This window comes from Cervus canadensis, chromosome 1 (genome assembly GCF_019320065.1).
Source record: "Cervus canadensis isolate Bull #8, Minnesota chromosome 1, ASM1932006v1, whole genome shotgun sequence".
Taxonomy (NCBI): domain Eukaryota; kingdom Metazoa; phylum Chordata; class Mammalia; order Artiodactyla; family Cervidae; genus Cervus; species Cervus canadensis.
In genome coordinates, this window is record NC_057386.1 from 39,668,784 (window position 1) to 39,674,287 (window position 5,504).

Below are 5,504 nucleotides of genomic sequence, written 5' to 3' on the forward strand. Positions count from 1 at the left end.
AATATAGTTCCTGTAGGAGTTAGTTTGTAAATCATTGGCCAGACTCTGTTTGACTACTTTGTTTGACTACTCTTTATTTGACTACTAAACTGTAAACTTACAGGACAAATAGTTTCTATTCTAAAGGTGTTTATTGCCTAATTAAGGGAACCAGACATTTAAAAAGAAAAGGAAAGAAGGGGAGGGAGACAGGCAGATAAGAAATGAGAAAGGAAGTCAGGGGATAAAAATAATAAGAACATGAAATGAGATAGATGGAGTATTTACCTTTCAAAAATTTATTTATTTATCTTCGTTGTTGCATGCTGGCTTTCTCTAGTTGCAATGAGTGGGGGTGATTCTCTAGTTGCAGTACTTGGGCTTCTCATTGCAGCATCCTCTCTTGTTGAGGAACATGCGCTCTAGGTGTGTGGGCTTCAGTAGCTGCAGCACATGGGCTTAGTTGTTCTGCCACATGAGAAATCTTCCTAGACCCATGTCCTCTGCATTGGCAGGTGGACTCTTAACCACTGGACCACCCGGGAAATCCTGGAGCATTTAACGTGATCTTTAACTTCTGTAGTTAGCAAAGAAGGATTTTTACTACCTACATTTTGTAGGTGAGACCAGGATGGATTTTACCAATAATCGGTGAATGTTCAAACTCAGTGCTTTTTAAACTTTAGTGTATGGATGAATCATTCGGAGGGTCTTGCTAAGTGCAGATTCTTATTCAGTACATCTAGGGTAGGGGCTGAGATTCTGTATTTCCGATGGGATCCCAGAAGATGTTGATGCAGGTAGTTGTGGATCATGCTTTGAGTATCAAGGCTCTAGCTTAAGAGATGTGATTTATTTCAACTCAAAAATTTTGAATATAAATATTTTAGAAGGAAAAATGCTAATTCACCTTAAATTCTAAGCATTGATATTTACCTTATTGTTTAAAGATTGTAATGAAGGTCTGCTTCCTCCAAAATATAATCTCCACTGACCTGACCCAGCATCCAACATTTCTTACTCTGATATAGTTCTCCTTTGGGCTAGAGTACCCACTCTTAAAAGGTAAACATAACTAGCTTGCTTTCTTGATTGCCGTCTTGCACTCCTGACTTACTCTCCTCCTGAATAATTCAATTAAAATGTCAGGACTTCCCTGGTGGTCCAGTGGTTAAGACTGTGCTTCTGATGCAGGGGATATGGCTTCAATCCCTGGTTGGGGAACTAACATCCCACATGCCACACAGTCAAAAGAATAAATTTTTTTAAAAAGCCATTATGTGGGGGCCAAGCAAGGTAGATGTCCGCAGGAAAGGAGGATGAAGGGCAGTGTTAACCAGGTGCAGGCTGTTGAAAGAAGAGTGGGATGAAGAGAATATTTGCCTGGAAAGCAGGTATTATGATTTGGACAATTAGTCACTTTGCGGAATATTGGGGGGATTGATTCAATGAGTAAATATCAAAGATATTTGCAATGGGAATTACAAATACGGAAGTGGAGAAAACCAGAATGCCCTCTAATGTTATATTAGAATTGAACTTATCAGTGTGAACACATGGTTTAAAATATAGAGACATGGTCCAGGAGTTAAGAATCCGCCTGCCAATGCAGGGGGCACAGGTTTGATCCCTGGTCAGGGAAGATTCCACTTGCTGTGGGGCAACTAAGCCTGTGTGCCACAACTACTGTGCCTGAGCTCTAGAGCCCATGAGCTGCAACTACTGAAGCCCTTGCGCCTAGAACCCATGCTCTGCAACTAAAGAAGCCACTGCAATGAGAAGCCTGCATGTCGCAAATAAAGAAAGCCCAAGTGAAGCAAGGAAGACCCAGCACAGCCAAAAATAAAATAAATACTTTAAAAAAATAGAGAGACATAAAAACAAATATAAATAAACATATGCATACTTAAAAATATGTATAAGAGATATATATGTATATACATAAAGGATACTAATATTGCTAGCTATGTGATTTGTAATTTCACCTGTTTTACAAAATTGCTGTTTCTTATATTACCAAATGTGTGACTGTAAAATAATATATAGTTGCATATGATATAGATGATTGTAATAATACAACTCTAGATATAGGAAGAAGCAACAAGGGGAAATATTTTCCTGCACTGCAAGAGGCTAGTAAGACAGGTGGTCCAGAGAATTTTGGATACTGTTTCACAGCCTGGTCCAATAACACATTTCATGGCTTATCACAAAATTTTTGCCAGAACTGGGAATGAGCATTCCAGTACCATGGGATGAAATGGTCATGAAATGCCCCCTCAAATCATGGTCAAATTTATAACCATGAAGGGGCCCTGCCTACTGGAAACTGGCACTTGCTATCTATCTCTACAAAGATTAAATCATGGTTACTACAGCTGCTGACCTTCAACACCCCATGAGAGGAGTTCAGCCTGGAAATCAGGAATGAGGCACTCTGTGCTCTAGGAAAAACTAGCAGAATAGGCCCGAGAGGTAGATATTTTCAGGAGAAGATTTGATGAGTTCCAGTTCTTGTATCTTCTCATACCTAGAGAAACACAAACATCGTTAACAGTGACATCAGCTTTGGCTCTTAAGGAGAATAACACAATTAAGAGTCAAAATAGAGTAGATACGGTTCAGACACCCAAGGAAGTGACTACATGACACTATGAGTATAATTTCAGACTAGTCCTTGTACTGCTAAGAACTTGAGTTTTCTGAATTGTGTCAAACTTAGATGTCACCGGACATTCTCAAAACAATGTCTGCTGGCAGCTAGTAACTGCAGCCTTACTTTTTATAAAACTAGGTAATTGGCTACCTGGCTACAAGTCTCCCAGAGTGCCAGGTCCAGACTGGATCTCAGGCCTATTCTTCTGAAAAGAAATGAAATTTATTTTGCCTATTAAAATTCTAGTTGTCACTCCTCTAACTACTTCTAACTGGGTCTGTTCCCTGGTGGCTCAGACAGTAAAGAATCCACCTGCAGTGCAGGAGACCCAGTTTCAGTCCTTGAGTCGGTAAAACCCCCTGGAGAAGGGAATGGATATCCACTCCAGTATCGTTGCCTGGAGAATCCCATGGACAGAGGCACCTGGCAGGCTACAGTCCACGGGGTCGCAAAGAGTCGGACACAACTGAGCGACTAAACAAAAGCACGTGAGCACAATAAGGGATATGTGTGGGTGTGTATGTATATAGAAAAGGGATATATATATATATAACTAATAAAAAATATATACATATAACTAATAAATGTAGAAAGAATACTGGAATTAGAAAATCACCATTTGGCAACCTATAGTGATATTTAATTCAGCCAAGAAATATCGTGGATACTAAAGTTAATGGGAGAAAATTTGATGAGGAACAAGAAATTTACATAGTCTCAAAATAGCCCCTTACAAAACACTTAATTACAAAGTGAAAAAGAGTAATTTTGGAATGGAGCGTCCTGGTAAATATCGCATTAACCAAGTGATGAAAGTTACCATCAGCAAGTCAATGGGGCACACTGAAGTTGTGTACCGCCTGATAGGATGCAATGAAAAAAAACACTGTACCACTTTGTCATAATTCTGCCAAAAATGTGTTACCTGAATCTAATCATTAGCAAACATGAGACTAACCCAGACTGAGCGATATTCTACAAAATAATTGGTATGTAATCTTCAAAAGTGTAAAGTATTGAAAGTCAAGAAAAGATTGAGGAAATACTATTCTAGATCGAAGGTCACAACTGAACAACATATGATCTTGGATCCTGTATCTACAAAGAGCATTACTGGGACAATGGCTGAAAATGGAATAAATTCTGAGTATTAGGTGGTGATCATGTGTCAGTTTTGATGGTTGTATTGTGGTCATGTAGGAAAATACTCATGTTTTTAAGAACTATATTTTGAAGTATTTCTGAATAATGGGGCATCTTGTGGGCAACTTTTACCCAAATGGATTGGGACTGGAGGAGGAGTTATCTGTATTATTCTTGCCTTCCCCCAAAGTAAACCTATAATGTTGAAGAAGTTTCATTAAAAGCTCCATTATCAATGACATCTATCGTGTATGTGCTGTGCTAAGTCATTTAAGTCATGTCCAGTTCTTTGCAACCCCATGGACTGTAGCTTGCCAGGATCCTCTGTCCAGGATATTAATATTAGCCTATGAGCAAGATGACATCAAATAACAGCTATTTAGAAGTGTGGTAGACCCTGTTTGTTGCCTACCCAACTGTAGTTCCCTTTTTCCATTCTTTCTTGCTAACAGAACCCCAGTTTTATTAAGATATAGATATATAGGTCCTTCATATCTCTAGGATGTGAATTTTTATTGACCTAAGGGAATCATAACTTTAGGCTTGGACATGTAATGAAATTCTAGCTAGTGATACATGAAAACAGGTCTTCTGAGTGCTTTGGGGGAAAGGGGTATGTTTGGGGGAAGATTTTTTGTAGGAGTGTCATATTATTAACAAGGAAAAACCATTAAGTTTCTAGAAACATCATGTTAAGCTTCATGTGTGAAGTAATTAAGTGATCAGTTCACTATCTTCTTCTATGAGCTCAAATTCCACCCAAACTTGTGGAAATAGAGTACATGTGAGTCTGTTTAGGCAGAGGGATATTTCTCTTAGGGGAACTAGATCTGCCTTAGAAAATCAGTGGGCTAAAAATTTCTCTTGGCAGACTTTCTCAATTAGGCTGCTTTTGATTACAGGAAACAGAAAACTCCAGCTCAAATTATTTAAATAAAGAAAATGTATTATCTCACATAATAGGCAAGAGATAGGGTAGTTACTAGGCTGGTTAATTTAGCAGCAAATAACATTATCAAGGATGGAGGATTTTTGTATTTTTTTCCCCTATCTGCTCTTCAGTGTATTGGTTTTTGTCCTCAGGCTTATCTCCTCATGGTTGGTTGTAAGATGGCTGCCATGCTTCCAGGGTACCACATGTAGACATAATTACATCAAGTAGTCTATTTAATGCCACATTTTTGTACTTTCTGTTGGTGATTTCCCTACTTACTATGTCCCCCAAGCATATTGCTGAAGTGCAGTCTCCTATTCCTAGGTGCAAGAGGGCTGTTACGAAGAAGAGATGGACAAAATAAACATTAGATACAGGCATGAGTTATGAGGCTGTTGGCCATGAGTTCAATGTTAAGGAATCAATAGTATATAATAAATACAGTGTCTTTAAACAGAGACACACATAAACTAAGATTATGTATTGGTCCATTGATGAAAATGTTATGACTAGAGGTTTAAAGGAACCTAAGCCTCTGTTTCCATTAGGAGCAATGGTTTGATAGTCATTAATTTGGTGTTTGTGGCCACTTTATAGAATATACCGATAACTACCAAATGATAATTACCAAAAGGAATGATAATTGACACATATGACTCTCATAGGGTTGTTACAGCAGGGCTTAACTGAAAACTATGGCAGGAAACTGTTCAGCATTGTTCCCAGCACATTTGGGGTGGGGGTGAGACTATGGATGCATTATTTTCAGTTTGATACTTGTCTAAGTACCAC